The following is a 26380-nucleotide window of genomic DNA, read 5'->3' as shown; positions in this document are numbered from 1 at the left end:
TGCCTCACATCTTTCCTCGGCTCATTCACAACAACTGTGTGTGCACAGCCAGGGTTGTTAGCACTGGTACGGAAACAGAGACAAGGAAACAGAGACCTGGTTTAGAAAAGGTATTCTAAGGTCACACCTCTCCCTACCTCTGAGATTACTTCCTGGATCCATCTCCAAGACCTTTTTCTATGTCACTGCGTTCATCTCAGCCTTCTAGTCTCTAATCTCATCCCACCTCCCATCACTGCCACACCCCCATGGGTATAAAGATACTATGACTGTCCTTCGCTGGGCACTGGTGTGTGCCGGGAACTGTACTGGAGACTCCTCCCCCTCTTGATCTCCTTGTCACCCTCACAATACACACCCCTTTGCGATGCATAACATCCTGATGCCCACTTTAGGCAACAGATACTTGAGGCCCCAAATCCCCACCTATACAAAAATCACACAGCTAAGAAGTAGCAAGACCAGCCCCTGAGGGATGCTGTCTGGAGTTCTGGGTACTGTCGTCGGAGAATGTCCAGATTCCTTGGTGTGGCACTCATACCCTGTGTACCCACTGCTTCTGCTGTGCTGAATGCCCTGGCTCCCCCTCCTTCCCCACCCTCTGTCAACCTTGCTGAGCCTGCTCAGCCACATCCTCCCTCTGGCCCTGCTCTCTTGGATTCCTGGCTCTCTCTGCTTTGCTGACACTTGGGTCCACTCATCTTCCGTGTCCCAGGCGAACCCCACCCTCTCCACATCGCTTCTTCTGCCCAACTTCTCCCATAACCTTTATATTTCTGGCCTCTCACTGTGCCCAGGGCACCCTCTGTGGCTGACAAACAGTGCCACAGGCACCTTAACACATCTCATATGTCTGAGAGATGTGGGACAGCAGCATGGGGGAGGGCACCTAACGGCAAAATGACAGAAAACATGGCCCTTCCCCAGAGCCTTCTCATCCCTTTTTACTTCCTGACACGTGGTGCCAGACCAGCAAAACATATTTGTCACTGAAATTTGAACCATGAGCAACTAGTTTGGGACTCCTAGAGGCTCCTTGGGGCCTCATGTGATTCTCTGCCTTGCCAGTGCTTAGATGGGGAAAAGAAGACAAGATCTTTCCTGGCAATTTGGTTTGGTGGAAAGTGGCTTTCTCATCACTGGGTCCATGAAGAAAGTCTTAACAATTCAGATCGTGGGCTATCCTGTCAGATAAATTCAATTTTGATGGGCATCTCAGCCACTTATTTCCCAAAAAGATCAGAGGGAACTGTTGAGGTTCTGAGTTCTTAGAGCCTCACATTAAAATGGGGACCATGATATCATTGACACAGGGTCCATGTGTTTAGCCAGGTTAGTGCACACCCACAATGCCAGGCAACACCATTTAGTGTAGCCAAGGAGCTAGCCTTCACCAAATGCACCAACCTGGACCCCTGGGGACTTCTGTAAATTCAGTGGTGATAACCTACAGCATTTTTCTTCCTCTTCTTCCTTCCTCCGCCTCCTCTTCCTCCTTTTTTTAGCTTGCACACAAAGCAATGGGTTTCATTAAGGCATTTTCATACATACGTCATTATACATTGTTCTTGTTTGCCCACCCATGCTATACTGTCCCCAATCCTTGGCACCTCTTTGTTAGTTCAATTCTCCCTGCTAGTTATCCTGTACTCTGATTTCTTGTCATACATATTCTATTATCCTTCTCTTGCTCATCTCTCCCTTAACACCTCTTTCTCCCCTCATAATCTCTACTTTCATATCACACACACACACACACACACACACACACACACACACACACACACGTATGCATCTATATACACTTGAATCTAGATTCCCCCATATGAGAGAGAAAGCGTGCAATATTTACTTTGCTTGGCCTGGCTTATTTCACTTAGCATGATGACCTTCAGAACAATTGATTTCCCAGCAAATGAGATAATTGCATTCTTTGTATCTGGATAAAATTCGTGTGTGTGTGTGTGTGTGTGTGTGTGTGTGTGTGTGTGTGTGACATTTTCTTTATCCAGTCTCCTGTCGGTAAGCATCTAGACTGGTTTCAAATTTTGAGTTGTCAATAGTGTAGTCTTAAAAACCAGTGTGTAAGTATAATTTATAATTTGAGCAGTATATCCAGGAGTAGTATAGCTGGATCATATAGTAGTTATGTTTTTAGCTTTTTTGAAGAGACACCATACTGATTTTCATAGTAACTTCACCAGTTTACAATCCCACTAGCAGAATATAAGGGTTTCACATTCCCCACAGCCTCACCAGGACGAGTTGATAGATAGATAGATAGATAGATAGATAGATAGATAGATAGATAGATAGACAAGTTGATATATAGATAGATAGATAGATAGATAGATAGATAGATAGATAGATAGATAGATAGACAGATAGATATAGATATATATACAACCACTCTGACTGATGTGAGATAGAATTTCAAAGCAGTTTGCATTTTGCTGATGGTTAAGGAGGTTGTTTTTGTTTTCTCAGATGTTTATTAGCCATTTGTATTTCTTTTCTTTTCTCTTCTTTTTTTTTTTTTTTTTTTTTTTGAGCTGCCTATTCAATTCAGAAGCCCATTTATTGACTGGATGATTTGGATTGTCCTTGGTGTTTAGTATCTGGAGATAGTAATGCCCTGGATAGAGCCTAGATATTAACGCCCTGTTGGATGTGTAGCTGGCAAAGACTTCCTCCCATTCTGCCTGTAGGTTGTCTCTTCACTCCTCTGATGGCTTCATGTTCAGAGTTGATGTAGTTTAAGAAAAGACTATATACATGACATAGGAAAACTAGACTGATAGTCAGGCAAGGGCCCAGGGGAGGACGTCAGAAGGAGAGGCCAGGAAGGCCTTGCTGGGGACATGACTTTGACCAGAAGTTAATGGCGATGCAGGGCCTCAGGCAGGGAATTCCAGGTAAAGGGGAGAATCGGTATGAGGGCTGGTGGTGGGCACACTTGGTATCAGGTGCTGGCATCTGTGGTGTTTGCTGTGGTTAGTACAAATGACCTCCTCCTCTGAGTCTGCCACCCTCAGGGGAAGGATTGCTGCCCAGCTCCTCCATCTGTAGCAGGACTGAGACGCAAACCATGGCTGAATGAGATTTCAAAAGCAAGCAGCCCAGTAAGGACTGGAGGGCACTCGGGAGGCTGTTTGAGCAGAAATGATGGTGATGGGGAGGAGGGGCCAGCCTTCCAGGGGAGGGAAATTTGGAGGAAGAACCCGGTATCTGAGGGACACTGAAATCTTAGGGCAAGCCAGGCAAGGAGGCCTAGCGCCATTTGGATGACATCAGCGTTGGCTGACAAAGGCAGCCTCTATTGTCCCTGCAGGGTGGGCAGGTTGTCAGTTCAAGAGAATGTTCCCTCCACTCGAGATGTACGGCCTTGGGCAGAAATCCAGTGTATGAGTCACTACCAGATGTACATCTTGTCAGGGAAAGCTGTGGCCACAGAGAACGAGTCATGGGTTCCCAGAAACTTCCTGAGTACGGGGCAAGGGGTCCCTTTGGGGAAGATACGCGGGAAGGGGTGGGTCCCAGAATGGAGACCTGATCTGCTCCTCTTGGGATCCATCACTTGCTAAGACCCTGAGGTAGGGAGAGCTGCTCCCACTGAGCCAGTTGAGGCACGCCAGCCTCCTCTTCTCTTCTCAGGTCATGCCCGTAGTCTCCTGAACTTCTCAGAAGTCCACAGAGCGCATGAAAAGTGGGGGAAAGGAACTGCTTGGGCCCTCATGCCACAACTGTTTTCAACTCCAAGGACTTCCCCAAAGGAAGCCTCTGTGGCCCTTGATTCCCTCATCTACAGAGAGAAGTTGGGAGCTCTCCAAGGTTCCACCCAACTAGGGACATCAATGCCTTTCCTTTATTGCCCTCCTTGTAGGAGGGAGAAAGTGAAGCCTTCGCTGCAGGGATTTTCTCAGAGCCAATCAGACACACACAAGGCCTGTCTCTTCATTCTGAATATCCTCCCTCCTCTCCCCAACCTCTAGTCCTGAGGTTGTGCCTTCTTCCCCACTCCTCTCTGCCTGCGCTTCTCTCCTGTTAGCCATGGGGGTTCAGTCATGACAGGAATGACGTTTCCACCCAAGGGAGAGTGGGTCCTAACTCAGAACCAAGATGGGAACCCCAAGAGGCAGCGCCAGTAGGAAGCAAGGCCTCCTCTAACTCCTCCTGCTGGAATCCTGTGAGTCCTTTAATCCGGAATAAATGGCGCCTCTACCGCCAAGCACGTGGAGTCATCCTAGCCAGCGCTGTCACCTTGGCAAGCCCTACCTGCCATGCCCTGTCACGGCCCCACTGTCCATGCTCTAGCCTCCTGTATTTGTGCACGGATTCCAGCTTCTCTCTGCAGTCTTACACTCACAGGAAGCAAGGACCAAGCTCCCCCCAGCCCCCACACCACCACCACCGCCACCGCCTCGAGCCCTTCCCGCATCCACCTCCAGCGTCCTCTTCCACACCTGACTCGGTGTTTGTACGTGAAGCGTTGGAGAGGTATTTATGGAGTAAGTCTTTCCTCTATGCGGAAGATCTCTGGCCTTTTAGAATAAACGGTGGGGGGGTCTGTGAGTCTTAGCTCCACCCCTTGCACACTGTAGGACCTGAGCAAGTTATTAACACTTGGGTGCCTCGGTGTCCTCATTTGTAAATGAGGGATAATCATAGCACCTGCCTGAGCAGCTGTGAGGACTTTAATGAGTCACGCAGGCCAAGTGCTTCCCTCGGTGGCCAGCTCGACAACATCTACGGGGCTGCTCAGCTTGGGTGGTCCCTGATACAGAATTGTATTGCCATGTTTAAAGCTATACGATATTGCCTTGAAGTTCAAGTTTGGCATCGATTTGCTGCCAAATCTTTTTCTGGTCCTGGCATCCCCTACAGTTACTATGTGTATGCACTGGCCGTTGGGCAGTGTGCCCCTGCTTACACGGTGGCCAGAGCAAGGCCAGGGAAACGGGGGCGGGGGTGTGTGTGTGTGTATGTGTGTGTGTGTGTGTGTGTGTGTGTGTGTGTGTGTGTGAAGCCTTGAGTCTTCAGTTTAACTGCTCAGCAGTTTGGGGCTAGCCACTGCATTAAGCACTCTTTACTCAGTTCATGTGACTGGACAAATTTGGACTGTGTTAAGGAGAGAGAGAGAGAGAGAGAGAGAGAGAGAGAGAGAGAGAGAGAGAGAGAGAGAGAGAGAGAGAGCTTCGCCAGCTATGAGTCAGCATATTTGTGCTCTCGCACACACACATTTTTTTTTAAGTGAATTTAGTGAGAATCATTTATGAGGGCAAAGTGAAAACTTCTGGCAATTCTATTTTGACCCTGAAGGCAAGTAATACTTAAGATATTTAATAAAGGGCTGGAAACCAAGTGCAGTTGGGGAAAAACCACGGATAACTGCTTTTCCTTTCTTCCTACCCAGCGTCATCCGTGCGTAGGACAATAGAATTTCTGCCGGGTTTATCTTACAACCCCTGGAAACCCAGATTTTTGTTAAGTGTGGCCCAACAATAAAGGATGTACCGAAGAAGGGAAGCAGAATCAGCGTTTATTGGGTGCTGTCGTGTACCGGGGTTCAAGTCCCAAGCTCAAGCGGTAGTTATGATGGGGGAGGGGCAGGACACTTATAATCACAAAGCTAATCATAATACAATTTACTCTCCATCCTGTTCGGTTTTGTAGATGACAAAATAAGACATCCAGTCACAAAGCTCTGGAATAAAAGACACCATCTGTCGGTCTCTAGCCAGGAACATGCCATCTCAGTGGGCCAAAGAGATTAGGGTCCACAGCCAGGAGGAGACAGGTATATCCACTGAGAGGTGACGCCTGCAAGTCCTAACAGGTCATGACTTCCTTGGAGACCTGCACTACATCTAACCTCCATCACCCAGATTTGACCCTTGCTTTTTGAAGATGATGGAAAATTTCCCAGTTGATGCTGTCACCCTTGGAGTTGTTTATTTCAAGAAAGAAACCACTGCCCACCTTGGAAGCTTGGGTTTCCAGCTCACCTTTGTGTCTCTTGTGAGAGTTCAAGGTTCTCATGGCTTCCCAGTCTCCCAGCAGTGTTGGGAGCTGTAATCAGAGGTGTTTTCTCACCCCCACCCCTCCCCTCCCCTCCCCACCCCACCCCACCGCACCGCACACCTGCCAATGGCCTCAGTGGAGCCAGAACCTCCAGGCCAGACAAAAGGAGGCTTGAGCAAGGTGAATTCTTCTCTACCTAAATCAAACAGGTTTCTCTGTCTGGAGATTTCAGAATCCCGGGCAGAGCTTCTCAAATGATGGGGCACCTAGGCAAAGAGGAGGCCGCTTTCCACTCAACAGACACTTCTGACAGACCCTGAGCCTGGACCCAAACACAGAATCATCCCATTGTTGGTGGCCTCCCTTCTCTCCTGAGTAACGATTCCACTTACTGAAGGACTTTAAAGTCCCAGGGAGCGCCCACCCTCTTTCCTAGCCTTCTCCACCACAGCTGGTTGCCCTCCAGGCTCTGGGGCATTCATGTCTCTCCCACGCTAGGCACCCACTCCCTCCTTTGCACAGTTTTTCCCCTCTCCACGCCCTGTCGGCTGCATGTCTCTCGGAAGGCGCCTCAATCTCTGGTGGCCTCATATGCTCTCCTTGAAGTCTTGGCACTCCTCTAGGATCAGCACAATCACAGCTTTGATGTCTTTGTCCTCATTCTGGTAAAGCCAGTGTTCACCTTATCCGTAGCTTGGCCTGTAGTCTATGCCCCTGTAAAGGGGTGGTAAAGAGAACTAAGAAACAGCCTGGAACAAAGGCAGTTTTGCCCCTCCCTGGTGCGGGACATATCAAGTATTGACTGTACTTGATGACTCTGAAGGGAAAGTATTTTCTCCCTCTTTTGTTGTGGCCATGTGTGTATGTTCGTGTTTTTACAGGTGCACATACGCATGTGTGCATATATGTGCATGCACGTGTCTGTGGAGGCCAGAAGTCTATTGACTGTCCAGCACTGACCACCTTGTTTTGTTTCGTTTTTAAGATAGGTGCTTTTAATGGGTCTTGGGTCTCACTGGTTAAGCTAAGATGGCTGACCAGTGAGTCCCAGTCATCCTCCTGTCTCCATCTCCCCAGTGCTAGGATTACAAGCATGTGCACCACCATGCATGGCTCCCCCATTTTTTTCTCAGGTGTATGGGTGTATGTATGCGATGTGTGGACACATATGCGTTCCATGTATGTGGGTGCACATGTATGCATAGGTACTGGTGCATGCCTGTGTGTGTGGAGGCCTGAAGTTGATGTCTAGAATCTTTCCACCTTATTCATTGAGGCAGGGTCACTTGGTCAAACCCAGAGCTGGAACATTGCTTACCCCAGGGATCCTGTCTCCACCCTCTAAGATTCAGATCACAGACAAGCCTCCCTGGGCAGCCAGCATGTACATGGGTTCTGGGGATCTCAACTCTGGTCCTCTTGCTTTCGAGACATGCACTTTAACTACAGGGTCATCTGAACACTTGGCTTTCTACGTAGAGGCTGTAGATGGAACTCAGGTCCTCGTGCTCGCACAGCGGGCGTCTTACCAGCTGATCTATCTCTCGAGCTCCAAAGGGAATGTTTTCAAACAAATGCAAATCGATCCTAGAGTATAATTCAGTTCTCAAACATGTTCAAGATGTCAAGCTACATCCTTGAACCTCAGGGTGGTTCTCAACTTAGCTCTCCTCTAGAGGATGTTAGTTAAAGAAGACACTTGGGTTGGTGGGAGAATGGCACAGTATTCCAGAAACTTCAGCCACAGAATCATCAAGGTCAAAGAGACAGTTACTGGGGAAGACGGATAGGATTACTCGTCAGGCCTGAACTCTAACTCAACTTCCAACTCTGAGTAGCTTACTAATCTCCCTCAGACTTGGCTATGTGAGTAGCTCTTCATCAGAGTTCTGGGGAGGAGAGAAAACATGAGGCCTGGCTTGGCAGGTAGCATTCTCCATAGTGATGCTCTTTGGGATTGAAGGCTGGTGTTGTGTGTGAGGTGGGATAGCATCTGGAACAGGCGGTTATGGCCACTCTTCCAGCTTGCAGAGTGATAACCAAGCTGAGCTCCACAGAAGCAGTATGTAGCTTCTGCCTTCTTTGACGCCAAACTTCCTATATGGTGGGTCCAGCCAGAAACCAGAGCTCTCTCCTCTGTGCTGTTCTTCTCCATAGGGCACTTTTGGCTCAGGATGTAATAGCAAGTTTATCGGAGCAGGGTTTCTTCCTGCCGGAGTTCATATTTGCTAATAAACGTGGAATGAGCTACATTAGAGGAAGCCACCCCAGCAGAGGGTGTCTCTCTTCTGCAAACCTTTAAAGCACCCCTTGTCTTGAAAGTGCCAGGCAGCTTGACTAGGCCCAAAGGCAAAATGGGGAGCCATGTGAGGAAAATTCTGTCTACAGATTTCTTTTTCCCAGCAGTGTTTTCCTCCAAAAGGCCAATGTGGCAGGAGTTGAGGCCAGGCAGGCAGGAAGTGTGCATATTTGAAGATCTGAGGACACTATAGAGTCTTTCGCCCATTCATAGTCTCCTGATGAGTCTGCCATTCATACACAATCACCTCCACCACCCAACATCCCTCCCACACTGGAGGAGGAGGTGGACTGTGTCCATGGCCCTCCAAGGTGCACAGAAAGAAGTGCTCATTGAAGGCAGAGGGCCTGTGCAAGAGCGGCAGGGCTGGCCAGTGCCTTGTGTCCCCAAACACGGTACCGTCTGCCATGCTGGTCAGAACCATTGTCTCTCTAGAAGGATGGTGTGGGGCTGAGTTCATGGATAAGCCAGAGCACTGATTCTGTGAGCCTCTCCTGCCTTGAGAGTCCCTGCCAGCGGGGCCTCAGCCAAATCACGGAGCTACTCTGCGCTCCAGTGGCTGCCTACTCGAATAATAACTTCAAATAATAACAGGTACAGACACATTGCTTACGCAGGTCTACGTCGTACCTCCACCAGACTTCAGGGTGAGATGGTGGTCGTTAGTGTAAGAAGGAGGGCAGAATGTTTGAGAGAGTGACCTAGCCCAGCCCAGCCATAGTGCTGCCCAGAGCACAGGAGTTGGAGCTGGAAGACATCATGAGCCAGAGCACAGTGTGACAAGAGAGGGTGGGGATAGGAGAGGGGGGGCCTTAGGTCATAAGGTAGGGGTGTAACCTTTATCCAGGAGGAGTCTAGTGGCTGCTCTCACCTTGCACCACCTCAACGGGCTGGGACTTACTCACAATTGATTATTTGTCCTCCCCCAGGGGTAGCTGAAAAGGTGTCTTAACTGTTAAGAACCCTTGCTGCTCTTACAGAAGAGTTCAGTTCCCAGCACTCATGCCAGGTGCATTTACTCACAGACACACACACACACACACACACACACACACACACACAACACACACATATACATACATTATTTCTTAAAGGGTCAAAAAGGAATAGTAACTAGGTTTTATTGATGTCTATCTGGTGCTGAGCATAGAATCAGGCACAGACAGATATTAAAATGTTCACTGGCCAAGTAAAATAGCATTTAACATCCCATGTTCAATTAGTGCCTACAGGGTAACATCCACAATGCAGGTAATTCTATACATTAAGAAAATAATGTGGTCATTAGTAGACATTCTGTATTCTCAAAAACTAGAAACTCAGAGCTTTGGGGGACATCAGACTACTCACAACACATGCCAGTCTGTAACAACGCATGGTTCAGGCAAGAATAATTTAGTTCCAGTAAGAACAACAGCAGTTAATGCGGTGTGATACATTTTAAAATTAAAAACAAAGAGGAAATACAACAGTAACTTCAGAGCCTGAATCATCATGTTTTGAAAACCAAAAGGGTGGTGTGTGTGGAGTGACCCCAACTTCTGTGGATTTGTATATGGTTGGTTTTTGAAACTGGATCTAATCCTGTAGCCCAGGCTGGCTTTGAACTCACTATATGGCCCAGGCTGGCCTCAAACTCACAGTGGTCTTGCCAGCTCACCCTTCCATGTGTGGAGATGGCAAACACGAGCCACTACACTCTGCCCTAAGTGGGACAGCCATGTCATACCCTCCCCTCAAAGCTCGGAGTTCATCTCAGAAAAGGGGGACAGAACAATTCCAAGAGCAGGAAGGAGGAGACATCTGCAGCAAGATAGTATTTGCCAGACACGACACCGCAGTTACAGACATGAACTCGCAGCGGCCATGACCACATGCGCAAGACCAACATAAGATCAAGCCAGCTAGAATCCTAGCGTGGATGGGGGAGGAGCTCATGAAGTTCCACCCATGTCTATGGAACCATTGGCAACGAATAGCTGCTGGGGAAGGGGGGTGGAAAGTCAGTGTTCTTCAGGGATGCAGGACCTAAGAAGTGACCCATGCTCCGTCGATGGTTCTGCCCATGCACATATGGGCAGTACTAAGTATATTCGGTGGCTTACAAAAAAAAAAAAAAAAAAAAAAAGCCCATGAAATTGAGAAAAGAGAGTGGTAATGGAGAAAGTGGGTATTGGAGGGAAATAAATGAGCGATGGATTTGACCAAAATATATTATATGCATATATGGCATTCTCAAACAATTTTCTGTGCAACGGTGGAAGTTGAGGGAAGGTAGCTGGAGAAGGAGTGAGGGCGGTGGGGAAGGGCTGAGGTTGGCAGGTTGAAGAAATGTGGACAAGTCACAGGACCGGGTGGCAGAGCAGCTGTGCCAGGTGGACAGCTTTATACAGCTTTTGCCTGGGGTTCGGGCAAACCTTCTGAAACTCCGTGCAACCACAACAGAGTCAAGGAGGCACCGAGCTAGAGGCAGGTGGGCATGTAGTGTGGAGTACTATGCTCAGTTGTCGGGGCACTTTGCATCCCACTGCTGGTGCTTGGGGGGGGGCAGAATATTTGTGTGAACCAAGGAAACATCTGTGTTTTATTGACACAGCTCCTTGTGTGCCTTAGAGGAGCAAATCCACTTCGGAAGAACAAATGATGTGGTCAGCTCTCTATAGCTTTAGGTTCTGCACTTGCAGATTTGATGGGCCGTGGATCTAAAATACTGGGGGGAGGGGGAGAGCATCACACCTATGCCAAATATGTGTAGACCTTTTCTTGTCATTATGCAATACATTACACCAATTAGTGACATAACATTATATCCTATTGAGCATCATAAGTCAGCCAGAATGATAGAAAGTATACAGAAAGATCTGGCAAGATTAAATGTAAATGCTATGCCATTTTATGTGACTTGAGCATCCAAGGACTTTAATACCTAGAGAGGGTCTTGAACCAATCCCTTGTGGGTGATATGCCTAACTTTCAAATCAAGGATGCCAACTGGTCACTTGAGACTGAGAAAGGTAACAGTCATGACCCCTATGTGAGTTGTGAGCTATCTTTGCCTTTACCCATGAGTCCCATGAGAACCCACTTCATAATGAGAGTTTGGAAGAAAAACATATGGAGTAGGATGTCAGTAATCAAGAGGGGGAAAAATTATGTGTGACATCCCTTCCCCCATTATGACTAGCTAGATGCCTCCGGTCATATATCTGGACTTGGAATCAGAAAATAGCAGCCCTCACCTGCTTGCAATAGCACTTTCTGAGTGCCACTGCCTGAACCCTAAGGCTACCTGGTCTCCTTGGGAAGAGGGGGGCTCTTCTCAGGGTAATTCTGTGGACATTGGGCAAGAGATCAGAATTCCTTAAAATCAGAATCGATTAGACACTGTGATTTGGTGCAGAAGTTTGTGTTCCCCTGAGGGGAGTGGTCCAAGACCTGGGAATTTTGCCAGCTCTTGACATAACTGAGGAGGGGCACCTGCCTCTGTATTCGTGTTCCTCCCCCTTCTGCAATACCATCCCTGGCCTGAGATCGCACGCATCCCCAACACACACTCTTCAGCAGACTGCTCTTCCCTAGGCCACTTGTACTAAGCATGGCCTACCTGCCCCTCCCCCTTTTACTTTACCTGCCCCACAGATGGTGTGGTAGAAAGGAACACAGTTTCCAAAAGCAAATGGAAATGGCTTGAATCTGCTCTACCTCTCACCAGCTCATTCGCCATAGCAGCCTACTGTTGCTTCGCTCGACCATTTCCTCACCTGGAGAGTGGTCACAGACTTCTTCCCACGGTTGAGAGAATAATAAAGCACATTTTACAGCCTGTGCCCAGGAGCCGCCGGTGGGTCTTGTTAAAATGCGGGTTCTGAATCCGCAGCTCCGAGGCTGTCTTCCCAGCAAGTCTCACATGGTGTGATTTTGCTCTTTGCTATTCAGAGGAACACATCTTCAGAACAGTGAGAATCCTGCTCAGGTGTGTCAAGAGCAACTGTGGGAAGTGTGGTCAAGACCCAATAAACCCTAACTACAACCCTGATAATTCTCCTTTACCCAGGCAAAAGGTGTCCCTAGGAGAACAGAGAAACTTCAGTTCACCTGAGAGTTCAAAAGGAAACAAGAAAAAACAAGCAGGCTTTCGAGGGTCCTAGACACGGGGAGCAAAGGGTGAGAGTCCCACAGCCATAAGCAGCCCCACACGTGTTCATGTTCATAAGGCACCCCCACTGGCCGACTGCAGAGCCCCCCAGGCCCAGGCCTCAACTCGCCATCTTGGGAACACATCAGCAGCACCGGGCACACGCCCTGTTTGCCAGCTACAGCTCTCCAGAGGAATTTTCAAAGCGCACAGGGTGTGTTTGGTAGGAATCTCTCAATACACTCTGGGGGCTTTTGCTGTAAGAACTGCTGTATCTTTTCTGCTTGAGGCCTGAACACTGAGCTTCCCCCTTTGCTGGTACCACAAAGGGGCTCTGGACAGCCCGCTGCTGGTGACAGGCAAGGATGATTTGAGGAGACTCTAGGTGAGGCCAGAGAAGCCCAAACCCCCTTCCACACCCAAGCAATCTGCCTTTGGTTTCACCCTCCTAAAAATTCTTCTTTGCCACAGGCTGCTGACTCATCCAGGGTTGGGGTCTTTTTTTAACTCTTCTTTCTCTAGCTCTGAATTGCCACAAAGCCTAGAGATCGGGAAGTTGCTTTGATGAACACCTGGGTCCTTCTATGGGATCATTTTTATCATCCCACCTCCATCCCAGTTTCCCCATGGCTCAATCCTGCTGGGAGAGAAAGCTGGATACCCAGTTGCTGTGCCCTGATTCTCACACCAAGTTTCTCTTCTTTGCAGGTCTCCACGCACCGGCTGCTCTGGGAATCCGGCTGCAAGATTCCCAGGATGTAAGCAACACGGAGCAGACACTGGTAAGTAATACTGTGTTTGGCAGTGGTCACCCATGGCCCAGGTTGATGTCAGGAACGGGTAGGAGCTGCATGGGAAAGGCGGCCCTGCAACTGTATTTCCATCCATGGGCACCTGGACACAGCACAGAGCCAAGCTTCCAGGTGCGAACCTCTCAAAAATCTGCTGGCTTCCTGCCAGGGCTTCCCTAGAAGCCATGAGCCTGCAGGTGGCTGGCTCTCCCCTCTCTGCACAGATGACAGAAACTCAGACTTCCAGGCCAGGGGCATATTTTTAGAGTTATGTTCAGAAGAAAAAAAAATAGTCTTAGAACAGAGTGTGTACTGCCTGGCTCAGCCAGTAGGCAAAGCCACCCTTGCACAGAGAAAGTATTAGCCCTGGTAGGAAGGAGCAGGTTGGCTGGGGGGATACTGTCAATGCCTTGACCTAAGCAAAACTCTCTGACCAAAGAGATACGCACAAATGCAATGAAAAGCTTAGGTCAATAATGAGTCCCCATCAGTGGCAGAGTTCAAGGAGAAGATGGACAAATGTCCACAGAAAATATTGACTTGAGAGGTTTTGATAAAGCAGTGTTTTGCACTCTCTTCTGCGATGACCTAGAACCTTCAAGGGGCAGGATGTAGGAAGACAGTGAGGACTGAGGAGAAAACTGGAGGATAATGTCTCTGCTTCAGGCGGCCATTGCAGAGGCTACTGAGTGAGATGACCTTGGGTCTCCCCTGTGCCCCAATGTGACTGGCTCATGCGGTGCAGCCCTGATGCACACCTGTAATCCTGAACGCCTAGTGAGCATGATGGGCAGACAGTACACAAAGCATCATGGGAGGTTTTCTGGGGGATGTTTCAGCCATCCCTCCTCCCACAACGTTTCTGAAGAATTTTGGGCTAGTCACACCATCAGAGGATTTGCTCCAAGACCCTGATTGCACAGAGTAGAAGAAAAGGCCTAAGAAAGATGCAAAAAGGACCACCCACCACCCAGTTTCCAAAACCCACAGGAGGCAGAGGTGGGAAGAACCAAGTATGTAGATGCCAGAGATATGAAGATGGCTTTACTCAGAGGCTTGGGTCCTTTGGCAGGGGCAAGACTTTTCCCACAAAGTCAGGTGACCAAACCTCTACCTGCTGGACAGGAGAAAAATGGGGCTCTAGACCCAAATCATGATATTAGGCAGGCGTGAGATCCAAGATGCAGGGCAGAATATAAGCGACCAGCTGCGGTGCCCTCAAGGTAGTGGCAGAAAGCATTCCCCGGGCCTAGAGCAGTGGTTGTCAACCTTCCTAATGATGTGTCCCTTTTATATAGTCCCTCATGTTGTGGTGACCTCCAACTACAAAATTATTTTTGTTGCTACTTCATAACTGCAATTTTGCTACCATTATGAGTTGTAATGTAAGTATATGATATTTCTGATCATCTTAGGCAACCCCTGTGAAAGGATCATTTGACCCCAAAAGGGGGTCAAGACCCACAGGTTGAGAACCACTGACCTGGAGGGCAAAGCACTGTGGGGGCCTGGGGATGGTGTTTTTTCCTGTCTTGGAAATGACTGGCCTGGATGAAGAGCCAGTGTTTGATAGTGGTTGTGTGCAGAGTATGCACTCAGCGGAGTCCTGGACACTATTTGAGGGCAGAAGGGGGAGCAGAAAGAAAGGGAAAGAGGAGGAAGGGGGCTGGACAGTGACTACGAGTCATGTCCCATGACATCCTTAAGAGTCTTCAAGCAGAAGCTGAGCTGTGAGGACAAATGTGCCCTTGCATGCACAGGCCCTGGCACATAGTAAGTGTTCAGGGAGTGGCAGTCAAATAAAGTGATGTCGAGGGAATTTAAGGATGTGTGCTGAAGGGAAGAGACCCTAGCATAGACTGCCAGGTTCAAGCCCTGGCTCTCCACTAGCTTCGTGGCCTTGGGTAAGTTGCTGGGCTCTCTGTACTTCAGTCTCCCCATCTGCTAAATGAGGGCAGGGACAAACCTTACCCTGTGGTCATAAAGATCCAGTGATTGGTATGAAGCTGCCTGTCCCTGTGCTGGGCAGGACACAGCAAGGATCTGGTCACTATTATGCTCATTGAGGGTGTCATGTGGGCTAGAGGTGAAGCAGGGGCTCTAGTCAGAGGCTCCACAGTAGCTGCAGGGTGGAACCAGGATGCAATGTTTGCTCTGAGTTCATCCTCCAAAAACGGAGATGCTGTGAGTGGTCTACTGGGTGTGCACCTTTCCTGCTGTCCCATTCCTATGGTCCTTCATGTCTCTGACCCTGCTTCGAAGCCTGCTGCCAGCTGCAAGCCCCAGGGATCATGGTATGGCTCAATGTCCAATCCCCCCTCCTCTTACCTTCTAGGGCAGAGAAGGGACAACTTTTACTTTGCTTTCTTTTTTCCTGTATTTCCTCCTAAGGAGCTATGGCAGGGGCCAGCCTGCAATGTGTGGAATGTGAGCTTAAAATGTTCATGTGTTTTTATATATATAAAAAAAAAATCACTGCAAAACAAAAGATTACTATTCTATAGAAATTGTATATTGGTCCATTTTCAGTTACTATAACAGAAAATCTGAGTCTGGATAATGTATAAAGAAAGGGGGTTTGTTTAGTTCACAGTTTTAGAGACTAAAAGTCCAAGATCAAGCATCCTAACCCACTTGGGCTCTTGGTAGACAGTATCACCATGGCAGGAGTATGCGTGGAAAAGACATGTGGCAGGACAGGAAGCCAGAGATGAGAAAGTCAGGCTTGTTCTTATTATGTCACATTACTTTCACTAGAACTAATAGAGGCCCTGAGAGAACTATATTCATCTCTTCCAAGGGTGGCACTCCCAGTGACCTAATGACCTTCCATTAGGCCAAGTCTCTTAAAAGCCCCACCCATCAGCATCCCAACCCTAGAGGCCAACCTTCTAGCATATGACCATTTGGTGGCTACCCTCACAAACCAGACGATGGTGTATGGCCACCATCTGGCCCCTTCCAAGAAAGAGCCTGAGCAGTGGTCAGGACCCACCGGGTTCTCTCAACTGTAAATGCACCTTTGAAATCATCCTTCAGTGGTGACTTTGATGACCTTTGCCGCCAGAGCTGTGATGCCCACAGCAGCCACGAGCCAGCGGTGGTGGTAAAGTGGGTGGTTAGGATTGGAAGGGCATTGTCTTGAATCCCTCACCCATCCACGGACGTAAAGCCAGCACAGCTGTGGTCCCCCAATGTATGTGGGAGTACAGGTTTTGGGGAGCAGGTCACTCTTCACAGTACACAGAGCTGAGATTGACCCCAGCAGCCTGGTTCTGATCTGTTTTCCTTTGCCTCCCCATGGTGGCTGCCGTTAGCTCCCTGTGGGCAAAAGAAGTCCTGCCTTCGCCCCCTGATTTGCTTTCCTATCTCTTTTCCCGCCAACTTTCTGGCAAAACTCCTTTCCACTGTAAAAGGGCAAATGAAAAACAGAAGATCTGTCAGAAACAGCTCTGACCTAAACAGCTAGAGTGTGTATTCTGGCGTTCATTCCTTTGTCCATCCATCCATCCATCCACCCATCCAACAAGCACAGCTCAGCCCCAGGACCTCATGAGAGCCTGCATCTCTGGCTCCGACAGCTGCACGCTCCAAGCTCTTAGATCCTCCAGAGCCCTTGTCACCAGATAGCTCAAAGGGACGCTCACTGCACAGTGCAAAGCACTTGATTAATATGCTGCAATTTGGGCAGCGCTAGGCTGTTCCAGCACCCCCACCCAATTCTGTTACCATGACGACATTATTTTAACAAACAGCTCTTTAATATTTAATGAAAATTACACTCTGACAGGCGGGTAAGAACGACCGCACTACAGAGGGCTTAGAGGGGTCCATAAGGACATCTTTGCACAAAGCCATCAGTCCCCAGATCCCTGTACGCTGTGTGTCACCAGAAAATGTGGGTGTTCTAGGGCCAGGAGCCACTGTGAGGCCAGACATGGGTCATGCCTGGCAATTGAAGGTTGTCACTATTTTTAAAGGCAGGATGTCACAACGGCTCCGTGAGGACAAGGGTAGCATGATAGCATTATTGAATCCGGCTTTCTACACCAAGCTGCTGACCCACCCCCTAGCTCATCTGAGGCTGCTGAGAGCCTTTCTGCTTCCCATGTCTCAAGTCAAAACTGAATTGTAAGACAGCGTGTGCAAAGCCCGGAGTGTGCACGCCAGGCTGAGAATCAGCCTTGGTCTCCTCGTCAAAGCACCATCTGTCTGACCCAGTTGATTCAGTAGCAGCAGGTGCAGAGATTAGGCGATGCAGACCCCTGCCTCCAAGGGGTGTGTCAAGAGAGAAAAGACCAGGCTATGGCCACCTCCATCACTATGTTAGTCTGTGTGCCCGGCACTGTACTAAGCTCCTATTACAGTCTAGATTCACAGTGAGAAAGAGGGATGAATAACTAAAACGGAGAGAACAATGTAGTGGCTTCATTGCTGTATGTTCTTGGGTAAGTTCTTTAAATTCTCTGTGCCTCAGTTTTCTCATCCATGAAGTGGGATCGCAGCACTGTCTTCACTGAGAGTTGCCATGAGGCCATAAACACATGAGAAGACCTAGAAAAAAAAAAGAGTATTTAAAACAGTGGGAGATGCCAAGCAGAAAATTAATGCGGAGCAGGACCTCCTTTTCCATGTTACCAAGTATGCCATTATAGGATCTAATATGTACCAAATGCTTCCTCTACTCCAACCCCAAGGCTGAGCTGGAGTCGTATGATAATCTCATTAAAATTTCACAGGCAAGTCTGTGAGACTATATCATCGTCATTGCCCTCACTTTGCAAATGAGGAAACTGGAGTGATATGGAGTCACAGGACCTCTAGATGAGGTCTTAAGAATCGCCTAGGTAAGTGGCCATAGGTACCACGGGAGCCATGCATGTCCACAGACAGGGTGGGACTCAAGCGTGGAGGAGCAATATGAAGAGGAGCCCGCGGCAGCAGATACAGGCTGCAGTTTAAAGAGGAAGCATGGCCTGGCTTGACTGTTAAAGAGGCAGAGTCTTGGCAGCAGCAGGAGGCTTGTCTTAAACAAATACGACCTGTTTATTTGGAGTATTCATTGGATTTTTATTAAAATAAATGGATTGGGAGAGGAAGAGGGAGGCAGAAGGGAGGGTATAAAACTTGTAGTTTTCTATTCTGTCCTCTTCAAGATTTCATTGAGTGGAACACCACAGAATGTATGGTGTATGTGTGTGTGTGTGTGTGTGTGTGTGTGTGTGTGTGTGTGTGTGTGTGTAAAAATAACAGCTCCTGCCAGTTGCTTTCCAGAGCAAAGAGACAAGCAGGGAGAGCAAAGTTCAAATTGTGCAACAAATTTGAAGTCATAAAGTTATAGCCTGCTCCAGTTTTTAAAATCCCTTCTCTGGCCATTTTGGTTATTTATTACCATGGTAGTGCTTTGTAACAAACAACCCCATAAGCCTCGTGGGAGGACATGTTTAGTCAGCTCCCAAATCTGAAGTGTACAATCCATGGCCTCTCTGGGATGAGATGGCTTCCATATTTGAGGTCAGTTTAGGGGAGTGTGGTCTTGGCTATCCGTGTCATTGAACATTGACTGTGTGCTGCTTGACCTAGGGTGACCTCAACTGGGATGACAAAAGACAAAGCTGTGTAAGTCATTCACCCTGCACAGGTTTACCAGGGCATGACCTATGACAGTAGAGTAAGGGTCCGAAGAGAAGGTGCCTCAGTTACCGTCACTAACCAACATCTACTCTCCCAAAGCCAATCACAAAACAGAGTCACAGTGACAGGGCTCCACTGGGTCATGTCACAGAGAATGGGTAAAGGGAGGGGTAATGACTAAGCTATCACCCAGCCTCAGTGTGGTCCCTATACTTTCAGAGGGAAGAGCCCAAGGCTCAGGACAGTGTGTGGCTTCCAGAGGTCCCGTTGTGGTAGGGCTGGGTTGTGGACACAAGCCGGCTGGCTGCTCCAAAGCTGGTATACTCTCCCACTTCTGCTCAGTAGGAAGAAGGCCAGAAAAGGGACTAAAATAGAGTTGCTGTTGTCGCTTTGAAACTAGAGATCCAGCTGCCCCTAAGAGAGACCATGACTTGTGGAAGCCATGCCCTAGAAGCCATGCCACAGGCCTGGAGTCATGCTAACCCAATGCCATCTGTAGTCTGATCTTCAGACTGTGGGCATTCAAGCTGATAAGTCCTGTGGGCCTCCAGGAAGCTACTGAGACAGGAGATATAACCTGAGTGACTCAGGGTGGTGGTTCATCTTCAATGTCAGTTTATGAAATCACCTAGGAGACACAGTGCTGGGCATGTCTGTAAGGGCATTCCTGGAGAGATTCAACTGTAAAGGGAAGATCCACCCCAAATGTGGGCAGCACCATCCTTCATGGGCTAAGGTCCCAGACTGAAGAAAACAGAGAATGTGGGCTGAGCACCAGCATGCATGCCTCTCTGCTTTTAGTTGGAAAGCAGACTCCTTGTGACCAGCGATGTCATATTCTCTATGCCTCCCCTACCATAATGGACATTGTCTCCTCAAACAACCCCTCAAACTCAGAGCAAAAATCAACCCTCCCTTCCTTAAGTTGCTTATTGCCTAGAATTGGGTCACAGCGCCAAGTTAAGTCACTCATATACTTGGAGAGCTGCGGCGTCCTCCAAGTCCCAATACTTGATGTTGACACCCGGTGGCCAACCTGACCGAGGTCCTTCTATGTAGGAGTGATGTTGCTGACAGGTCATTTCTGCCATGTGAACCCGGGTTAAAGGACCAAAAGGGGCTAGACTGGAGTAATCAGCCTCTACCCCTAGCACTGCTTGCCCGTCCATGAAGCCCTTTAAGTGCCTTGACGTTGCAGCCTCCCTCTCTTGAAGAGGAAGAGCATGGCAGAGAGGAGTTTCCAAATTGGACAGAAAGGAAAACTGAGGCCAGAGCAGTTAGGTTTTGGTAACCCACCCCTACCCCCCACCCCACCCCTCGAGGAGGCAGATGTGAAGGTTGACACTAACTGATCAGAATCAAGTGTCCTTCTGTGTCTCACCAGTTACTGTCCATGCAGCCTTAGCACTCCATTGCTTACTTCCTGTCCGTTTGCTCCTCTGTAGAGCAGGGTGACTATGCTTGCATCTGAGAGCTTTGTGAGAATTCAGTGAATTAACCCACATCAAGTGCTCACAGCAGCACCTTGGCAAACCTGGGAAACAGCACCCCCTGGCACTTCTGTTGCATGTTAAAAAGAAAAGAAAAGAAACAGTTTGACAAATGTCATCCATGGCACGGGGTGGAACCACCCTAGGTATGTCATGTGACAAGAGAAAAAGTCCTTTGGGATGGATCGCTTGTCCAAGGTCACTCTGCTGGTGAGAGGCAGTATGGAGACTAGACACCAGCTGTCCCCACCCTGGCTCTCCTGAGAAGGGGCTCTATCCCACCCTAAGTCATTCATCTGCCACTCCATGATTCTCCCTGTTTAAAAAGTCTTTGCACTCACAGGTCCAATGGACACCCCCACCTCCTTACAACCTTAAGCTTGTAAATGTAATCATGCTATGCACCCAGACCTACATTAGCCATGCAAGAGTGTGTATCCAAGAACAAACACTTCATTAAGCCCTAGATTTAATTAACTTAAATCAATCTCCTTCCCAGCTCCCATGTCCCACTTGAAATAGAGAGCTGTTTTAAGTAGAGTCCCTAACTCTTAACTGGAAGTTCTGATTTTAGTGGTTTTGAATCAGACACTCCATTAAAAGCTCAGTCTTTATCTGGCCCTGCGGTAGCCTCTTCCCCAATGTGATTAATTTTGTTTTTCTCTGGCCGTGTTTCAGACACAAACTTTGCACTGTGATCTTTGTTCCCTTAAAGGGGGAGTTGGAAACAATAGCCTTTCCTGACATCATTCTACATGTGCGTGCCCAAGTGCGTGTGCATGCACAGAGCAAAAGCTGTATACGTTTGCAAACACTGTGACCTTTGTGTCCATGATCCATTGCCTCCCACGAATCTTCAATTCCTTTTGAAAGTTTTTTCTTTGTTTCTATAATGAGTAATGACCTGCTCAGAAATTGATGTTAATGAAACACATCAAGTGTGTCCTTAGGTCCCTGGAATGTCTTCTTCCTCCCCAGGCTTAACAGTTACGTCATCATTTTGTAACCACTGCTTCTGTCCAAGGTACCTTCCATCTCCCATCTGGACATAAGGGATATATTAGTTACTTCTCTGGTGCTGTAATTAAACACCGTGACCAAGATAATGTATAAAAGAAAGAGTTCATTGGGACTTCCCGAGGGTTAGAGTCTGTTATGGAAAGCATGGCAGCAAGCTGTAGACATGGTGGATGAGCACTTACACCCTAAAATGCAAGCAGGAAGTAGAGAACGTGAACTGGAAGTGGCATGGGAGCTTTTACTCTCCGAACCCCTCTCTAGTGGCCTACTTCCTTCAACAAAGCCGCAGCTTCTAAGCCTTTCTAAACAGCGCCACCCACTGGAGATCACGTGTTAAACATCTGAGCCTATGGGGGACATTCTCATTCAGAGCACTAGAAAGGGTCTCCCCATACGAGGCCCAACCAAGCAGATAATTCTTAAAATACAAACCAAAGCCAGCTATGATGGATTGTACCTGCCATCTCAGCATTCCAGAGAGTGAGGCAGGAGGACTACCATGAGTATGAGGCCAACCTGAACAAGTTCCAGGCCAGCAGAACCACAAAGTAAAATCCTGTCTCTAACACCAATAAACAAATAACAGATAAAGTCAAATCCCGTTCTTCCCAGAATCTGTAACCATCTATACTTTGCACTACACAGGGATAGACTTCCAAACTTCTTCCTGAGCCTGGAAAGTCCTCACCCTCCCTTCCTCTCCAACCTCATTTCCAACCACATCCCTTCTCACCTCCTAGACTTCAACCCCACTGCTTCTTCCTGTTCCTTGGCTGCACCAAGCCTGGGTTCTTGGCAGAATTATGTACTTACTGCGTTTCCCATGTGGGTCCACTGTCTCAGTCTAGGTTCTCCCTAAACAAAAGAGGCTGAAACAAAGCTCATAACTTCGTATCATGGATAAGACGGAGATGGGAGGGAAAACTGTCTAGACCCAGGCAAGAACAAGAGTAAGGGAAAGAGAAGTCAGAAAAAATGCAAATCCCATGAATGCAGTGTTCAGCCACCCCGTCACCCCATGAGGAACTCCCTCAGTTACCGGGACTCATGGAGTCTTTGGAGTGGCCACGTGGAGCATAGTTGATTATACAATAATGCAGGGTACATGTCCCCCAAGGCACCGTGCCACAAAACTGCACATGCAAAGTCACAGAGCTACGGGCAAGACGTGGCTAGGGACGTAGTGCTGTGAACAGGAAACCCAGGACGGTTCTACAGGTCACCTGTGGTTTAGAAATAGACAAATAGGACAAGGAGCGTGGCACCTTGCTTTGCAGAAAAGCCCACTTCCTTGAACCGGTGAAAGAAGTGGCACCTTATGAATGACTGTGAGGTGGCAGAAAGAGAGTGACATGAGACCAGAGTTATAGTGCCAGCTATGGACTATGTGACTGTTAACCCATCGGGTAAACCGAGGAAGCTGGCATGTTTCTGTGGTATGCATGCATTCTGTTACTATCGTAATGGGCCTCTGAGATAATCACCTTCCCCATGTGGCCAGTCTCAGGAAGTAGTGGTGACATCATAGTATCCTGTGCACTTTAAAAAAAAAAAAAAGGGAGACGACATTCTAAGGACTCGGGGTCAGCTTTCTCTGAATTCTCCTACTGCTTCTCATGGCTGAAGCCTGGCATAGGCAAAAGCCAAACTCACATAGTGCATAACTGTCCTCTAATGCATCTCGAGTTGGAGCAATGTTTTGTTTTCAAGCATCATGGCAGAACTGACTGTGCTGTGTCTCAGAACTTGTCACCGGGAGTGGAGAGAGTCAGGAATACATCAGCTCTTCCCTCTCTGATCTTACATGGGTCATAGTCCCTCCTATTAGCAACGCCTCTCCTTTGCAATGGCAGTCCTAGAGAAGCAGGGGGCCCAAGGCTCTGGTCAGTGGACCCAAACAAAGCTGAAGCAAATCCCATGTCACAGGAGTCGTGTTGGCCACGGTAGCCTGGTCCTCATGGGAGTAGAAGGGTTGCAGAAAACTAGTGACATCGAGACCAAAGAGTATAGGAGGGTCACATGGATCTAGGTGACATCTGCACTGGGTCCTGACCCACCTTTCCTGAGCTTTGCATGCCCAGCCTCTGGTTCTTTAGGTTGGCACTTATAGACGCCCCTTCAGAAGGCAGAAGCAATGTCCATGAACAAAGTGGAAGGGACATGCAAAATTCACCTGCATACAACGTACATGGGAGGCCACTGGCACCAAAGAGACATGATCTGTTATATATTTTTATTTTATTTTTTTGTTGTTACGTGTGGGTTGCATTCATGTACACGTATGTGAGTGCAGGCACAACCATGCCATGGCACACATGACAAAGTCAGAGGGCAACCTTGGGTGTCAGTCTTTACTTTCCACATTGTTTGAGACGGGGTCTCGGTTTGGTTGTTCACCACTGCACACATCAGGCTGGATGGTCCATGAGCTTCTGAGGATTCTTCTAGCTTGCCTCCCATCTCCCCACATAACACTGAGGTTACTGACGCACACACTCCCTTGCCAGGCTTTACATGCATTCTGGGAATGCAAACTTACGTTCCCATATTGGCACAGCAAATTCTTTACCCACTGACCTCTCATCCCAGTGCCTGCCTGGTTTTTTTGTTTGTTTGTTTTTTGTTTTTTTAATATCACTCTGGAAAAACTGGACTGTTGGTAAGCTTGTGTCAAAGCAGGAGACGCAGAAAGAGGCAATGGTAACTGGGCCAGGGTCAGAACAGTGGGGCTGGTCAATGCCCTAGAGCAGGAGTCATTATGGAAGAAAAGGCACCAGGCGCTGCTGGTGGGTATATTAGGGAGAGGGGACAGGAAGCAAGCTAGAAGGGTAGTAACCTGTCATGATCCTGCTGCTGAGACCTTTCTAGCTCCAAGGAAAGTCCCTGGACTGTGGTCAGGGGATTGGCTTGACCCTATTTTCAAAATGATCTTGGACAAGCTACTGAAAACTTAAACTCATCAACATGTCAAATCCATCATCTCTGAAAGAATCAGCCAGAGGCCGGACTACACAGTGACAGCATTTGGTTGGAATCAAAGTGAACACACCCAGCAAGAGTGAAGTGTAGGGATGTGGAGAACTGCCTGCCAGCCCCTCCTGGCTATCCTACTTAGACAGGAGGAATGGGGTGGCGTTGAAAGTCCTCACGATGCCTATAATAATAAAACATTTGAAACACTGATTCTTGGCAGCTAGAAGAGGAGGGAGCAGCCCCCTCCCCAGGGACCAGCTGTCAATGGCTGGAGACATTTTGGTTTGTCACAGGATGCTATTAGCAAGCTGTACCAAACCTATCCAACATGCACAGCCCCATCAATGAAGAGTTTTCTAACCCTAGATGGCAATTCTGCTAAGGTAAAGAAATCCTGAATTAAATGGGTGAATTAAGTGACACAGACACAGGAAAACACACACACACACACACACACACACACACACACACACACACACACAAGGTTTTTTAAAAGGCTCTAAGCATGATAAGCATACTGCATCACTTGGGGACCACAGCACATGTGATAGTACTGCCCACATTCAGAATAGGTTCATCCCTCATAGACACACAAGAAGTGCAGCTTCCTAGTGACTACAAGCTCGGTCATTGGCAAAGAAGATTTATCATCACAGCTCTCAAGGCATGTGACAACATGGAGTAGCCTTTGGTACGCAGTGCTTGATAGAGGAGGAGCCAATCTTAAAAGACTGCACAAGGGGATAATGATGTAATTATATTATAATCTCCAAAAAAATAAAAGAAGTCATTTAAACCACTTACTAAAATAACTAGAAAGTCTTCTGTAGCTGGAGTTTTCCTGCCTGGCCCACAGTCAGGATAAATCTCTCTCACCTGCCAGTCCCACAGCCTTAGACCCAACCAAGTAAACACAGAGACTTATGTTGCTTTCAAACTGTATGGCCGTGGCAGGCTTCTTGCTAACTGTTCTTACAGTTTAAATTAATTCATTTCCATAAACCTATCCCTTGCCACATGGCTCGTGGCTTACCAGCATCTTCACATGCTGTTTCTCATCGTGGCAGCTGGCAGTGTCTCTCCGACTCAGCCTTCCACTTCCCAGCTTCATTCTCCTCCTTGCCCCGCCTATACTTCCTGCCTAGCCAACGGCCAATCAGTGTTTTATTGATTAATTAGCAACACATTTGCCATACATCCCACAGCAGTCTTCATACTGGATAATTCCTACTATGTTCTGGTCCAAGCAAAACTGTGGAGATAGAAGAAGGTGAGAAACAGAGGGAAGAGATGGAAGGCAGTGGTCAGGGCTTTGGGGTGGTAGAACTATTCTGTATGACGCTGTAATGGATACAGTGGCTGTGCGTTTGCCCAAACCCAGGAGAAGAATCAGCATAAGAGGACCCCTGGCATTACCTACGGGTGTGAGTTAGCAGCAGGCTGTCACCACTGGTTCCTCGGGGGTTGTAGTTAAGGGGCTGCACTGAGAGAAGTGGAAGAGCCCCTTAGCTCCTTCTGTGCCTCTGTCTGTCTCCCCTGGAAACCCGAAAATGCTCCAAGCGTCAGTCTATTGAAACTGCTCAGGGCCTGGAGTGCTGGTGCAACCTGAAGTCCCAGTGTTTGAGAGGTGGAAGCAGCATGATCATGGATACCCAAGGCCAGTCTCAGCCACATAGGGAGTTCTAGGCTAGCCAAGACTACCGGAGATCCTGCCTAAAAATAAATAAGTACAGGTTTAAGTGATATGATAAACAGTTGAGATCATTGTTAGGATCATCGTAAGATTGGAGGTCATTTATAATTCCACAGGAGGAAACACATAATGCATTTTAGACTCTGTGCTTATAACTGGGCAGAATATACCAGAAGGAGGCAGGAACTGCCCCATCTAAATAGCATTTACTCAAGCCCAAGCAGACAAATTCTGGAGCCTAATGCAGGTAGTCTTGACTGCTGCTCTAGGGGAGAGTCTCCTTTATAAGACAAGGAAATGGAGACTCAGTGCGGTTAAGTCACA

At 48.1% G+C, this 26380-nt stretch overlaps 1 protein-coding gene across 1 annotated transcript in view; it reads left to right on the top strand.

Annotated features, from left to right (window-relative positions):
- Nucleotides 1–26380, top strand: part of Zhx2 (zinc fingers and homeoboxes 2) — a 160734-nt gene that overhangs the window by 60375 nt on the left and 73979 nt on the right. Inside the window, exon 2 of the mRNA XM_059247598.1 lies at nucleotides 13164–13237. The gene's annotated coding sequence lies outside the window, so the exon portion shown is untranslated. The remainder of the gene's footprint in view (nucleotides 1–13163; nucleotides 13238–26380) is intronic.

This window comes from Peromyscus eremicus, chromosome 20, assembly GCF_949786415.1.
Source record: "Peromyscus eremicus chromosome 20, PerEre_H2_v1, whole genome shotgun sequence".
Lineage (NCBI taxonomy): Eukaryota > Metazoa > Chordata > Mammalia > Rodentia > Cricetidae > Peromyscus > Peromyscus eremicus.
This window is presented reverse-complemented; position numbering and strand designations above follow the sequence as displayed.